The sequence below is a fragment of the Meleagris gallopavo genome, chromosome 23 (assembly GCF_000146605.3).
Source record: "Meleagris gallopavo isolate NT-WF06-2002-E0010 breed Aviagen turkey brand Nicholas breeding stock chromosome 23, Turkey_5.1, whole genome shotgun sequence".
In the NCBI taxonomy this organism is placed as follows: domain Eukaryota; kingdom Metazoa; phylum Chordata; class Aves; order Galliformes; family Phasianidae; genus Meleagris; species Meleagris gallopavo.
Window position 1 is genome coordinate 2,678,786 of NC_015033.2, and position 15,832 is coordinate 2,694,617.

General features: G+C 52.7%; 1 long non-coding RNA gene across 3 annotated transcripts; it reads left to right on the forward strand.

The window, feature by feature from the left end:
* The first annotated feature begins 5,257 nt into the window (after window positions 1-5,257).
* LOC104914133 lies at window positions 5,258-15,826 on the forward strand. 3 transcript variants are annotated; one of them, XR_004161904.1, is made up of 3 exons: window positions 5,258-5,855; window positions 6,267-6,548; window positions 7,162-9,282. It is a non-coding gene; the product is annotated as an uncharacterized LOC104914133 (long non-coding RNA). The 3 variants fall into 3 exon arrangements; XR_004161905.1 differs by lacking the exon at window positions 5,258-5,855 and adding an exon at window positions 15,581-15,826 and having other exon boundaries at window positions 5,931-6,548; window positions 7,162-14,426; XR_004161906.1 differs by lacking the exon at window positions 5,258-5,855 and adding an exon at window positions 15,581-15,826 and having other exon boundaries at window positions 5,931-6,548; window positions 7,162-14,378.
* Window positions 15,827-15,832: the final 6 nt, after the last annotated feature.

A 15,832-nucleotide genomic window follows, 5' to 3' on the forward strand; every position in this document is an offset into this window, starting at 1 on the left:
AAAAAAACTAAAAGTAAAAGATCCAGGGAAGAGGAAGGCAGAGCATAACCACAAGCGATGCCAGCATGCCAGAACAGGCTGCTCTGGACATTAGCTGCAATTGTGAGCTGAATAAAACAGCAGGACTGAAGTGATCAGTCATAACACACCTTTTTTTTTTTGTAGCTCTCAAATGATTTATCACTTCCACATCAACCTCATTGATTGAAGCACAAAACATCTATAGGAAATAAAAATAGCAGACATTTTAGAGTAGGGTCAGGCTGCTCATAGGCCAAGTGAAGAGATGTAGCTTGTTTTCATCTAGATCTGATTTTGGTGCTGGACGCTGCTATAAAATTTTACAGAACAATGAATTCTGCTCGTTTCCCGTGTTTCTTCTGTAGTTTGGTGATACCCGTGGAGCCCAGCCCTTTGGTTCTTATAGCCCACCCAGGTTTAATTGGGATGAAAAAGGCTTGCCCGAAAGCTGCTGTTTTTCCTGCAGGACGCAGTTGCTTTAGACAGAAGGTCGCGTGCTGCTGCCCTTCATTCCCAATGCACCGCTGCAGGCAGCACAGTCAGACCTGCGGTGGTTGGGGTGCAGTTGCCCTCTGCGTGTCTGGGCAGACTGTGCTCAGCTGCAGCTGTGCAGCGTGAACCCAGGGGAAGCGTGATGGGAAGAGAAACATCCCTTCCCTTGCTGTCAGCTTGCTAACACCCAATGGGACAAGGAGAGATTTTCACTGGACCCTACTGGGAACTTTTGGTGCTGTCCGGCAGCTGTTTGTGTGATGGAGAGACTCTGAATTTCCTGCTTTACCTTCCAGCTCCGAACAAAGCATTCTCTATGTAAAAGGAGCCTCGCTGCCGGCGAAGCAGCTAGTTCCAACACGTCCCTTTCCCTCCTGGCACCCTCCATGGAGCCCCCACAGAAGGGGCAGGGAGTGCAGTTCCCAGCACACCTGAGTCACCCCTCGCCGAGCGCCGGCAGGAAGGGGTGGTGGCAGCTGAGAAGCTCCCGTGAGTCACCGACCAAAGAGGAACTTGGCACCGTGCTCTGAGCTCTTACTCCTCCCATCCGACTTCTTGTTGAAGGCTGGCCACGGGGGGAGGAAAGGATCATTAAAGTGAAAGCTGGAGCAATAAAGAAAAGGAGGAAGAGTATGGGCAAAACCACTTTCCTGCCACCCAGCTGCACGAAACCAGATTTTGGCAGTTCTCCTCAAGCTGTTTTAAGGTTCCCAACATCAGTCTTAGTGCGAGGCTGCGGTTTTAAGGTTGGGTATACAAGTATGCAAAGGCATTGTCTTCATCGACCCGATGGGACATTTCCAATCTCCTTGTGACTTCCCACACTACCAAACTGCTACGTGAAATTTACGAAAGACCTCACCAAGACATTAATGATGAAGAAAACTACGACTGGTCAGGAATTTTGGCTCGAGTTCTTTCCAAGCAGAAGGCAGTTCTGGAAAACCCTTAAGTAGCCACTAGAAAGGGCAATGCCAGGTGCACGATCCTGCCCTGTGCTGCACGGCGCTCTGTAGGGGAATCCTGGCCTTGACTCACTGCTGAGCAATGTTCACAGACCACAGAGGAGAACAAAACCTTTGGAGGCGGAGACGTAGAGCACACGTGCCCTGCTGTAGGTGAGCAGCGTGGGGTGCCCTGGCTGCTGCACCCTGCTCTGATTAGAACAGTGCTTTCTCACCACTGAGCAAATTAGCTAAAATGCGGATGACTGCAACTACATATCTCTTTACGGCTTCTTGATTGCTTCATCTGAGACGTCTTGGCCGTGATATTTGTTAATTACCAACTGTCGAATGGAAAACATGACTGGTGCATTATTAACCTTTCGCTAGCTTCGACGTGCTGTTCGACAAACACCAGGAACTTTTCAACCGGTTTCCTCAAAATTAATCATTGTACATCTCAAAGAGTGGCAGTAAAATATAGGAAAGTTCATCCTACTAGGACAGGAGAACGGGCTCGGCAACCTATCAAGGCCCTCCAGTCCTTTTAGTCATTGATTCCACTGCTTTCTGATCATTTTCCTGCACTGATGTGCTGTTTTGTGAAAGCTTATTGCACCGGTGTACACGACCCTTTCAATAAGTGAAGCAATCATTTGTTAGGCACGTTTTGCTCGCTGTGTTTTTGCTATGTTAGCTGGTGGCAATGTATGAAATGACTAATAACGCTGTTGATGAATGAACCTGCCAAGAGCCATCACTCATCTCGCGGCTTTCCATCCAACGCTTCTTTTGCTGCTTACAGCAAGATGCCACGAAGCAACCCAAACACGATTCAGCACTGCAGCATGCAGAATTCCCGTTGCGACACAAGAGGTAAATGGGGTCACCAAGGAGACTGCATCTTTCTCTGGCTGTTCTCTTTGCAACACGCTGGGATTGTTACGTTTTATTTGTAAAGCAAGACTCATGCTGCAAGGCTATTGAAACATCGCGGAATGCACAATTTCTCTTTTGCAACCTCACCTGATTCCCTGTGAACTTAAAGAAGCAAACAGAAAAAGGATCAGTGGAGCGTAACTCATTCTGCTCGTACTTTTTATCCAATTGCATTAGCCATTAGCAATAATTTTCACTTAAGGGGGACAGTGAGCCCATAACAACGCATCAGTGTACTTATTTATTCTTAAAAGTTTGCTCTCACTTGTTCTTCTATCGCTAAAAATTGTATGTCCAGTGAAAAAGCTGGCGCATGGTACCCATAGAGAAGTTGGCTGTCCAGTTAATAGCCCAAATCTTGTTTAAGTCCTCAAGATAAGTGAAAATTAATAATTTATTTGGTCCTTCTGTATCTGCTGCAGGAAGGGTTAAAACCTCATTTATATCAGACAGAAGACTTTTGCTGGGTTCAACCCCTCCTATCTAACCTGTAGCTTATCGACAAAAACAAAAGGAAGCTCCAAATGACGGATGAGCCAATCTGCAGTTCAGAGCTGCAGGAGAATGCTTTATTCTATCAATCATTTAAGGCATGACCGATGAGGGCTCAGTGCAGTTAAATTTGCTGTCCTTTTTCGATGGGTTGGTTATTCAATCTTGATACGCCTGAAGAGCCGGGTTAGCAGCTTGGCTACAGGTTGGCAAGATCCTGATGGCGGCCCTAAATCCGTTTGGGTGATGTCTGCCTATAGGTGCTGCTCTTTCTTTGACTCTGGGGGAAGCAGAACAGTAAACAGTTTGTTGAAAACAAAGTACGTTAAAGCCAAAGGAAGGATGGGACTTCCAGATGCCACGTGGCACGGCTGATCCAACTCTTCTGACACGGACACGGTGGTCCCAGGTCAGATGGGGCCAAGCCATTGGAATCCACATCATTTAGATGACCGTGAGTTTGGAGCAGCTGCTTTTCTAGTGGCCTTGAATTATTTTAAAGACAAACGCACTCCAGTTAGTGCCTGAAATAAGGGCGTAGGGGATGGAATTCCTCCACGCTCCTCGAGAGCAGAATCCTGCCTAGACGAGGGAAGATGGGGGGGAAGGAGAGGTGAAAGAGACCGAAGGAGGAGAAGGAGATGCGAAAGTTCTGCTTGCACTGATATTTATGCCTTTTAGCTGTAGATCTTGGGATTTAAAAAAAAGTCCGTCACTGAGTTTAGAGCATAATATTGCAAAACATATCTCGGAACACCTGAATTCTTCTCTCACAGAACCTATGATTTCAGCAGATGCTGGAAAGCGACGTGCCTTTGAGGACGGCAGCCCTAAGGCATAACATCGTTACGGCATGTGTTTAGGAACTGAACTCTCCTTCAGATAAATGGACATAAACCCCAGAATGCCTTCAAATCCGGCAGAGGGGCTTTGATCACTTCTACAAATGGAAATCCAGTTTCTAAATCACTTGGACACTTGAAAATTAGACAGGAGCACGAACGTGATTGATGGTGATGTTTTCAACCCGCTGATTCAAATGGCTACTCTAGATGAAAAAGGAATTTCAGCTTGCGGAAAACAGGAGGGAAGAGCTTGGAGAAAAGGGCCATAAAACAAATTAACACGGGGCCTCCAGGCATTGGCTCAAAACATTTCATTCCTCAGAGATGAGGTACCTCTGGGGAAACAGAAGCAGCAAAACAAATGACAAATGGAAGCCAAGGGATGCAAATGATGAAACAAGAAGCCGTAAGAAGTTAGGCAGTACTTAAGGGCTGAGATTGGTTTCGTACATTATCCTTAGAGCAGCCCATTTAAGTGTTCACATCGGAAGGAAATACTTCTACCTGCTTCAGGAATATAATCTTTTCTCGTGCCTTTATTTTGAGCTTTGTAGGGCACTTGATTTGCTTCTTCCCTCTTCCCTTTACAGATTACTGTAACAACGCGATTTGCTGCCTGCGTCCCCTTAGGGAGCATTCAAATTGTTTCCATGGGTGATTATATTTTTTTGGAACCCTTTCAGGATTTGTTCCATTACATTCAGGCTGTTTTCCCGAAATATTTTAATATTCAAACAGATATTGCTGCGTTCCTGCCCTCGTTTGCAAATAAAAATCAGAGCTGTGGCAAATCAAGGGAGGAAGCCGTGATTCGAGCTGTACCATTCAAATCACTTTTTGGTTATGAAATGCTGATCACCGAGCCCAGATTAGTTCCGATGGAAGCTGTTGATATTCAGGTGGCCTTTCTTCCTCATTCTGTCTTTGTTTCGGAGACACCTGACAGGATATTAATGTTTAGATATGCAAAATATACCCTTATTTTCAACGTTAGTCATCAGAGCTGCTGATTTTTTTCAATGGCTTCTCAAAGCAAAGCTGGAGAAATGTGTTCATGGGAAGATAAGTAAAATGCATGACATTTCTGTCCTTCCACTGAAGGCAGAAGTTAATCTCTTTGCCCTGTGAGTTCAAGGCAGAGCAAATGCACTTTGAAAGCAAGGAGTTAAATATTGCAGAACGCTGGGACTGCGCCGTACCCCCTGCAGATGTTTCACTCGGCATTTATGGCATACATAGGGGTTTTGGCTCTGTTCTGTTTTCCTCCCACCACCCAGAGAAGAGCCTCCTTTTGCTGCTAACGCTATCGAGTCCAAAAGGGGAAGAAGCCCACCCGCCCCAGGTAGCAGCGCTTCAGCATCCTCACCACCTGCCAGCAAGACCCAACCATGCCCTGCGTTCCCCCTCAGCCTCGTTCCAAAGCCTGGACTTCATCTGCGCTCTGTCGGCCCTGGCTACACGTAGGTCAGCTGTAGTTTCCTCTGCCCTTTCCCCACACGCCAACACAGTTTCCTAATGTTCTGCTTCAGCCTTTGGAAGGCTGTCATGGCGGAATAGTTGCCCCGTGCTCACGCTTTGTGGGTCCTGACCCAACTTCCAGCAGCGCAGCGCTGCCGATGGATTCCAACGGTTTGACGCAACGGCTCCACAGGAACAAAAATAACCCAACATCTGGCCCCGTTCTGAACGCACGCATGGGAAAGCAAACCTCGGCGAGCCAGGTGCTGTTAACTCCACTGCTGTGACTGCAGCGGAGGGAATGGCTTGATAACCAACGCAGCAGAGGATACGAAATCTCCGGCTCCCACCTACTCCCTTAGCATCGTGGCTGGAAAGTGTCCAGACCACAGAATCCTGGAAGGGACTGGGAAGAGAGGGCTGGAGCCCACACCTTGGGAAGCAGCTTGGGTCTGCTTGGTGATCTCTATTCGCAGCAGCTCAGGAGTTAACCAACTGCCTGCACCCGCACCTTCTATTTGCCTTGGATCTGCACCAAGCTTGAGTCATCACGTTCAAACAGAGGGGAGGGAGCGGGGGAAAGAGCTTCGTTTTCCAAGAAGGGCATTCCCATAGCAGGACACTTTTAAGTTCTTACCAGGAAAAGGAGCCTTTTTGGAACGAGGTGGGTGGGTGCGTACCTTCTCTGAAGGGAAAACAGGATCTGCTCAGATCTATACGTGATCACAAACAGCTCAGCTGCGCCGGGGTCCGAATGAAGCAGGACCTCCGGGTACACCGGGTCACGTCTGCCTTTTCAGAAAGATTTAATGGAGCTGCAGCAAAAGTAACCTCGTGCCATAGGTGGGACCGAGGGCTTTTATAGTAGCAGACTATCAAAGGAACGTAAGGAATGCGGGGTGTAAACAGATTAGATCTTTCTCCCCTTCTTGTAGAAAGGCCCAGGTTTCTTCCCTTTCCTCCGAGGCTTGAGAAATTTAAATGAAATCCCGAAGCATGCGTGTTACTCAAGCGCACTCCGTCCCCGGCCTGGGATTCAAAGCCAACAATTCACAGGTTTTTCCTGTTTAATCAGGGGTTGTGCAGGAACTCGGTGGAGCCTTGGAACCGGATCCACTGGCCGTTTGGGTTGAGCTGGAACGAAATTGACCTACAGCACATTAACCCCTCACTTTGCTATTTCACCCGTTTGGAAGCGTCGGTCCTACAATTACCGACGCTACCCACTGGCCATGACTCTGCAGAATGGATTTCCTACCCCAAACCCACATCCACGTGTTGGGTCTGTCCGCGCACAGGGAAGGCAGAAGGCTGATCCTGGGGCTGAGCAGGGCCTGAAGGTCAGCAGGAGGCTCAGGTGGGAGTGGTGATGGAGCGGTGGGACTGGGAAGGGCTGAAAAGGGCTGAAGGAGGTGGAACTGGGGGAGTAAGTCCGACACGGGCAGCTCCTCTGACCCACCGAGGAAGATCATTAGCACTAATGAGTAAGAACGTTAACAGAAATTTGGGGAACTCTAATGGTACTGAAAGACCATTAGTGGGGAGAGGAGGGTGGATCTGCCGCGTCTTCTGCTCTCGCTCCAGGAAGTTTTTGAGCTGATGGTTCCTGAAAGCCTGCGCAGATATGATTCTTGTGCTTGTTTACATACCCTGCCCACACCTTCGTAACAGCGAGGTCACACACAGTTTCTCAATCCCTGTTCTTAACGCGAGCACCCCACGGAAGAATTGCTGTAGTCTTCAGGTTCCCAAACTCCCTGGCAGAACGTATGTTTCAACCCCGAGGCCTTAAAACCTCCACTGCCATCAACACTTCCCAAATAAAGGAAGTGAGCTATAGAAAATCTAATGCTTTTCTTCTCGCTTTCCACTTTCGTTCTGATTTTCAGTTGCTTTGTTGGGGTTCTGTTAAGCTGATGACAAATTACACGGTGTTATCTTTCTTAACGTATCCTTCTCTCTTCTCACAGCACACCTGTCACAGTTGTGTGACCTGGAAGGACCCGATATCAGCTTGAAGTAATCACAGATGCTCTTTCCAGCGGCGGTTCCTGCATTCTGAACCCTTATTCGGTCCTGCTGGGGGGTGTTTCCCAAAGTAAGGAATTAAACTGCGATCGTAGGAAGGAACGCGGAGTCACATTTTTCCTTGCAAAGGCAGCAGCTGCTGGCAGCAGCTGTAATGGGCAGCTGTGAGCAGTAGTTAAAAGCAGAGGGGCTACGAAAGATGCAAATTCACATAGAAGGCAGAGAGAGTCCTCGGGTTTCTGAACCCAGGAGCTGGGCCAACGAGGCGCACGTCGCACAGCGCATTGATTTGCATTGGCCAAGCAGTGGTGTTACAGATATTCTACCCGCTGCACAGTGAGAAAACTCCCCTGGCTTGCTTTCCAGTAGACCAAGGCGTCTTGTTCTAGGGTAGCATAAGGCAAAATTCAATTGCAGAAAACAGCACTTAATGTTGACGGGGTCAGAGAGCCACCCGAGCGTGGTTTCTCCCAAGAAAACATTTTGCCATTCTTCTGAAACGCGTTCTCTTTCCACCTGTCACCGCCCTATAGATCATTAGCGATAATTATCCTCTTCACTTGAGCCAAAGTGAAACCGAACCAAAGCCAAAACACCATCTCTATTAGAGATAGCAGATATCCAAATTCCAGGGAAGCTGATGAGAGATTTCCTGTTGCCCTCCACGGCCTCTGGATGCCCCGTGTTTTTTTTTAAGTTTTAATTACATTGAGCCTAGCATGCCGTCTATATGTACACATACATGTATGCACGTGGGCATCCCTTTTACATACAGTCTAGAATCTCGTGTGCTGATTTCATCTCGAGAGGTGATCACCTCTTTAGGCCAACGTGATGTGGGATGCCGGCACGCCTCCGGCACGCAGCTCTCCTCCCTCCCACCCTGCTCCACCAGCAGGCCACAGCACTGAGCAGAAAGCTGACAGCGCCCAAGGGCGGACGGCTCGCAGCCTGCCCACGGGGATGTTCACAGACCCAGAAGCATGTGAGCATCGAGAAAAGAAGAATGGGACTGCAGGAAGCCCTGCAGCTCCTGCAACTCCAGCGGGTCATTTTTGCAAGCTCTTGTGTTCGGAATAAATACACACAATAACTAGCAAGAAGCAAACGGCGACCTTAGGGCTTCCTCCGTGCGTTCAGGTTGCCCCGAACGCTTGGCACCGTGTCAGAGGGGGCTGCGAATGATGCTTGCCATCTTCTTTTCGATGATCCTAATCAAAGCCCCGTCTGCCTCCCGTGCCCTGCTGCAGCATTCATCTGAATTTGCAGCACTGTGCCTGGCTTTGCTAGAATTTCAGTTCCTTCCTATAAAAATCCCTCCCTTACGGTTGTTGGACACTCACACGCGTATGAAAGCATCCCATAAAACAGGAGGAGAGCCTCTTCGTTTTCAGACAGCGTGCTGCACGTACTCCCACAGCTCAACCTGTGCACGAGTTTTACAGCTCATCTCAGAGCAGCACCCCTCCGCACAGCCCCTTTTTTTCACCGTACGCTCAACAGAACACACAGACTCTACGTTAGCCCTCCCTTGCAGAGGGAGTCACTACGCATCCATCCCATAGAGATGGAGATCTCCCCCCTCAGCCGCCAGCAGAGCTGGGAGCCCTGGAAGGAACAGCTGTGCTGATGGTCGGAGGAGAAAAGCGGCACCAAGGGTTCGCATCGCCGGGTCCAATGTACGGCCGCAATCGCTATCGGTCTCCACAGGTTTTAAAAGAAGTAGAAAATAAATGTTTGTCCTTTTGTTCTGCTGGCAATTTCTCTCCTGCTTCTCGAGCAACGCTACCAGCGTCTGAGCGGTCAGGAAGGTGGGAAGTCACCTGCAGCCACAGCTTTTAATGCACAAAGGGCAGCAGCGGGAGCCACCCCGCCACCGCTCAGCCTTATTCCAATGACCGCAGTGCCTTTTGTTCCTGAACCACTTCCCAAGCTCCCTCAGAACATCGCAAAGTGCAGATATCACCATCCCTCGAGAAAAGCCTTCATTAAGAAGAGATAAATTCAGTCACTTACTTGTTCTCTCCCGCCGTTCTCATCCATTAAACACACACACACGCACACACACACACACACACAAAAAAACAACAAACCCCAAACCAAACAAACCAAAGCAACTCGGCCTCGTTCACATTAAGAAAAATAAAAGTCGGGGTAAACGCCAGCCCCGAGTTCACCCGATACCTTATGAAACTCGGGGAAAACCGGGCGGAAGAGGAGCACCCCGGAGGAATCTCGGAAGAGCGGATTTATTCCAAGTGCTTCGCAGCGCTGTTATCTCCGCCTTGGCTAAGCGGAATGCTGGTGAAAATCTTTGCCTGGTACAGTGCGGAGCCTCTGGTTCACAGGCCAGGAATTCTACGCTGAATAATTTTTAACTTCGTCTCTGGGAGGAAAAACAGAGTCTCGTACATTCTGCCTGCTTGAGTAGGCTTTGTCTTTTTATTGCACGGAAGGAGAGCTCCTAATTTTCGGGGGAGGTGGGGGACGGGGACGGACACGCAGCGTGCCCTGAGCTACCCGAGGTGGGGGACACGGGGGACGGGGGCAGAGCAAAGCCGGGGGGCTTTTCAGGGGAAATGAGAGGGCTGAGAGCGGCCTTTCGAGAAGCGTAGACAATGATTTCCCAGTTCTTTTTCCTCTCTTAAAAAAATAATTTTACCGATGCGCAGCGAACACCATCTACCCCACCTGGAACCGCTAAAACAACAGCAGTTAGAGATTCTAACGGACCGTTTTGTTCTCTGAGTCGTCTTCCCTTGTTAGAGGGCTGGCTGAAATTGGGGACGCCCCAAGAAGCAGGAGAGACTGCCTGAAGCCACGGAGTCAAGGTGCAGAGATCTGGGGCAAGAAATAAACCCAGGAGCGAGCCACTGTGGCTCTGCAGGAATTACATCACCGACTGGGAGTGCTGGGAACGAACCCCGTCTCCTGAGCTGTACCCAGGCACGCCGAGGTGGACTCGATGACCCTAACAGGCCCTTCCATCTCGGGTCATTCTGTGAAATAAAAGCTCAGATTTCTGAGCAGAGCATTCCTCGTGGCCTCTTCCCACCCGGAGACACGGGCCAGGACGTTGGGGACGAGGCGCTGCCCAGCATCACCTCGAGAGGGCCACCAAACCTACGTCTGCTGGGCTCCAGGCCCACGCTCGTTCCACGTGTCCGCGGTGTTTCCATCCACGGTATTTCCAAATGATGCTTTTCTCCTGCAGGGATGGCTCAGCCCACAGCAGCCACCGTGCGGAACGCAGCTGCCCTCTTCCACCACGAAAAGAGAAGGGGGAAGGCTTTCTGGAAGGAACACTCGGCTCCAACGGCTGCGTCTGGAACCTGCTGTCACATAGATCTCTAGGAGATGCTAACAGCCACGTGTGGGTGTAACGTGGATGCAGTCACCCCGACCGAAAGCAAAAAGCAAGAATTGAGACGAAGGAAAACCCCACGGAACCATACAGGTGAATGATGGGGCAGGTCTGGAAAGGGAGCAGCGAGGAATGCATTCGAGACCATTTAAAAAGGGTTTTTGTGCGCGTGGGTCTCTACTGAAGTGTGACTTCCAAGACTCTCTCAGTGCACGTACCAGCGAAGGCTCCCCACCAGCAATGCCCTCCTTGACAAACGCGTGCAAATCCTCCCGCGCACCTCAAGAGAAACCTTCCCCCAGACCCCCCTCCGTCACCGGCAAGCCTCCCGGGGCTGTTTGTACAACACCGCCGCTTCCAAAGCAAACAGACGCCCTCAAACCGCAGCGGCTATTCCATATTGAGATGCATCAATAAAATGTGATTTATAGCATTGTCACTGGAACGTTTTGTCCTTATCGAGCTCGAGATAAGATAGGAGGCATTGAGAAAGGCTCGTTAAAGCGCAGTCTGGCAGTCAGCACATTAACGAACTTGCTTTTTCAAAGCTTATTAGCAAAGAGGCAACCGGTATAAAGGAACAGCTTGCAGGAGCGGGCGCGAGCTGGGCGGTTACACCATCGCTTCTACCTTCAAGAAGCCCACTTGTTTTATGATCGTGAATTATTCCAGAGCTCCCGTGCGGACGAAGAGCTCTCTGGGCTCCTCCCGTCCGTATCTTTTCCTGATTCAAAGTGCAACGGGAGTATTTCAGAAGCTGTCGGAGTTTTTCCGCCTCTAGGAGCGCCCCGAAGCGGTTCTCGTTGGTCAGGGGGAGGTTTGCAGGGCAGAAAGCCCGGCGATATCGATAGGGAAGGCCTCGCGCAAGGAAGCACCAAACCGTGCGGCGCGAGGAGACCGCACGCACGGAGCGCTCAGCCTCACAGCCCTCGGCGCGAAGTTTTCGGCCTCTGAGCCCCTCTGGCACCAACAGAACGCCGAGTTACGTCCTTCAGGTTCGGGACGTCCCCTTCTAAGTCGCTTTGCTTTCATCCCCGTGCCCTCCGACTTCTGCCCCCCACCCTTTGCCCCGCCTCGATGAGCCGTCCTTATCGTCCTCTTCCTATTTTTGAGCGTGCGTTAAGATAAGGCAAACAGATAAGCGATCTCTCCCACAAAGATTTACTTGCATAATCGGAACATTTACTCCAATCAGAGCACAAAAGACCTCAGTCTCTCCGTCCCCTTTGACTCCATTGGTAAGGTCAATATTTGCCCGGCGGTCGCTCCCACCGCCCAGGCAGCGGGACGGACACGACAGCAGACATCGGGAGACAGATCGCTTTTCATCACGCGGTCTGCAAGCGGACAAGCGTTGCAGAAGTCACCACGAGAGAAACGACAGCACGGGAGCTGTCGACCCAAGGGCGCGGGGAATTCCCCCGCTTGAAACGTTAAACACCAGGGTCGGGCGCCTTCTAGGAAGGCGCGTCTCCACGTACGGATGGCGGCTATTTAGTCCCCAGCGCCCCGAGCGTGAGACGCACGTTACACGCGCCGCTTCCCCTCTCCTTCCCCAGATCCCCAAATCCTCCCATCCCGCGGCCGCACGTCCTCCCCGCCAGCCTCCCGCGTCTCTCTATTTATCTGCCGCCAGCAGAGTTCTCAGAACCAGCTTTCCCCATCCCGGCGGGACGCGGTCAACAAAGCCCTCAGCTTCGCGTGGAGGGCGCGACGCGTAGGCGAACCATTTAAGGGCAAGGCGCTCCTATGGCCAAAGCCATCCCAAATGCCGGGTCTGAAGGAGGGCGCTCCGTAAAGGAGCAAGAGGAACGGCCACCCAAGAGCCATTCTCCGCTCCCCACGGGCACTGCAGGACCTCGGGCTCGTCGGTCGACCCAGATCACGACCCCACAGGCTTGAGCGTGGCGAACGGCTGCTGACACCTGGCGGTGAGGTCCGGGGGCCAAACCGGCGCTCCGGGGGACGGAGGCGGCTGCAGGGGTTCTTACGGGCAACATCTGCAGAGAGATGGGGTACAGGGAAAGAGCGCAGCTGCTAATCAGGGGTTCAAAACCGTCACACGAAGCGGCTCTGGGAGAAGAGACGCGACGGCTTTAGGAGTCGTCGTCCGCAAGCTGAACCCCACCGCAGCCGCTTGGGACAGGGGGAAGCATCCAGCAGCCAAAGCGCTTGGGGAAAAGGAGGCGGCACCAGACAAAGCATCTCTTCGGAGGCTTTAAAGCCCATTTGACGTCTGCTTGCAAATGGGAGGAATCATTAGGAACGTACGTGAAGCGATTAGCGAACATCCACATCTATTAGGCATAAAGGAAAAATAACCGGACCCAAATAGCTGTCAGAATGGCTCCCTTTGCTCCTTTACGTTATTTGAGCTGCTCGTTTGCAGAAACTCAATCTCGGGTCTTTAAATGAGCATACGGTGGGGAAACAAGAGGGAAAGGCAAAACGTTTCCGCCCGGCTTTAGGCGCAGAGCGGGCTTCGCGCGACGAGAGCAGGGAGGTCGCGGAACGTAAACACAGTAATTAAGGCGCTCATTCTAATTGCAGGCAGTTAACTGTGCCGCACGCTGCATTACCGAGCCACCCTAGGCACCGCACCGTTGGAAATCCCTCACGCGTCCTTTAGCCCGGCTTTGGGGATCTTCCGTACCCACGCGGGCTTTTCATCCTCGCTCAACTGTTCGGTATTGGAATCGGGCCCCTTCGTTTTCTTACAGTACAACGTATTCACAATACATTTGGTTTCCAACCAAACCTTCGGATCCACCCGAGCAGCTCAGCCCACACGTCTCCCTTCGGCTGCGGGGTGAGATAAAGCCCTCCGTGCCGAACACGAAGAGGGAACGCGGATAACTCAAGAAATTGCGAGCGCCCGTCCCGTCCCGTCCCATCCCATCCTCGTGGCGCTCGCGGGGCCGCGCGGGTACCACTAGGTGTCACCCCGCGCCCGCCGACGGTCCCGGCGCCGCCGCAGGGTGACCTCGCGGGGCGGTGACCGTCGCTTGCTTCCAAGCGCTGCCTCACGTCGCCCCGAGGGAGGCTCGGTGGAACATTAGGAGGAATTTCTTTTCCGACGGAGCGGCGGTGCGTCGGCCGCCCGGGGAGGCGGGGCCGTCCCCATCCCCGGAGGCGTCCGACGCGGAGACGCGGGCGGGATTGGCGGTAGGTGGGCTGTTGGACTGGATGACCTTGGAGGTCATTTCCAGCCTCAAGGATTCGACGCCGCCACGATTCTAAGCGAGATGGTGGGGTTTGTCTCTGAGCGGCGTGCTGACCGGGGACGCTGGGACCGCGCAGCAGCGCAGGCTGGCGGAGCCACGCAGCTGCCTGGCTGTCCTTGGAGAGGAGCAGCCTCTGGCAGCTCATCCGCGCTATCCCGTCACATCCTCCTCGCTGCCGCAGCTCCCTTCGTCCGGGTCTGGACAACGCACAGATAGAGAGCAGGAGGCACCAGAGCCGAACTGCTCTGGTGAGACAGAGCCCCCTCCCACGACATTAGGCTCACAGGGACGCTGACGCCGATGCATCGGGTTTTCTGCCGCCTCGGGCCGAGGCTTTGCTGGAACACACGAACCTAACAGACGGAACCCCCCTCAAATCGTCGCGCTTCGAAACGCACCCAGCAACACCCGTCCCCAGCGGAGCCAGCTCCCGCCCCACGTCCGAGCTGGCTTCCATCAGACGAAGCCAGGGATGCGGAGGAGCTGGTTAGCATCCCCGCACGGCAGCAAGCCTGAGAAGCTCATTAGCGCCTGTTCGCCGCTTTCCGAGAGGAGATTCTGAGTGTCAGCGGTAAACTCATTTCACGGAGTCGCACTTCATTTGCAGCGATGGATGTTTGTAAGGGCTTTGTTCCGCCATCTACAAAGAGCAGCGCTCCAGAGGGGCTTTGACGATCCCTCTCGTTTTGACAGCCCACATAGAGCAGAACGCATGCGGGAATAGAAGGGCGCACGGCAGCCACGCCGTGCCCCGCGCCAGAGCGAGAGAGGCTGAGCGGTGTTCAGTGAGGGATGAGGTGTTTTCCCCTTTAGGCGCAACTGGAAAGCGGAAGCTCTCCAAGAAATCCGCTTTGCATCTTGAAGTAGTTACCCGTGAAGTCCCGCCCGCAACCCGCAACCCGCACACGCGGCTCTCGGGAGCCCGACGTAGGGTTGGTCGTACTGCTGTCGGGCCCTCCAGCCCCCTGGGGTCAGCGCGGCGTCGCAAGCACAGGCTCAGGGTTGTCAAGGCGAGCCAAGCACAGCGCCGTTAGCATAGCTGTCAAGGCCCAGGCCGGCCCTAACGAGGCTCCCAGGTGCCACAGGGCTGGGCCCTCCTCCAGCACAGCTGCGCCTTGTTGGCTGCCCAGGGCAGGGCCTGCCCTCAACGCCTTTTAAACCCCACCGGAGGCTGCTGGGAGCCATTGGGGGCTGCTGGGAGCTCCTGGGCTCATTCAGAGCCCGCTGCGGCACGCTGCTGGGCTCCCTTGCCACTCTCTCTTTTCTGGGGATGGCGCATGGCTTTCTGCTGGGCTTTTTTTGGAGGGGGGGTTCTGCTTTCTGCTGGGCTTTTTCTGAGGGGGGGGTTCTGCTTTCTGCTGGGCTTCTTTGGGGAGGAGGGTTCTGCTTTCTGCTGGTCTCCTCTGCTCTGTTGGAGTCAGTACAGGGGTGCTGTTGCTGGGCTCTGACCTTGTTTTCTTCTTTTTGGAGTGGCAAAGCATTGCTGTTGCCGCCTCTGCCTGCTTTAGATGGGGCATGGGGTTTCTCCTGGAGTTTCTTTGCTCATTAGAACCTATGCAGGGCTTTTTCAAAGCAACTCTCATAGCCCCTTTGCAGGGGGGAGCCGAGGGCATTTCGCAGGCCCAGCAGCAACGGAGGCGAACAGGACGGAGCCGTGCCCCTTTGCCTGGAGCTGCCAGGGGCGAGCAGCTGCGTTCTTTCAAGAAAAAACAATGCAGGAGATATCTATTTAATGTTGTTTTTTTTTTCTCTCTGTTTTGTCTTCTCTTGCAGGGTGAGAGCTCCAGTGAGGATCAGCTGGAAGGAAGCACCTGGAGGCAGCGGCAGGCACGGGACTGCAGAGGTGAGCTCCGGGGGTCTGGGCGAGCCCGTTCCCTCAGCCCCAGACCCCCGGGGCTCCCGGCCTATAGCAGGAGGCTCGTTCTGCTTTTCTCTCGGGGTCAATGCAGCGCTGCTGCTGGGCTCTCCATCTTCTTTTTGCGGGGGTTAAGAGAGGGGTGCTCCCTAAGACCAAGCAGAGCCCTG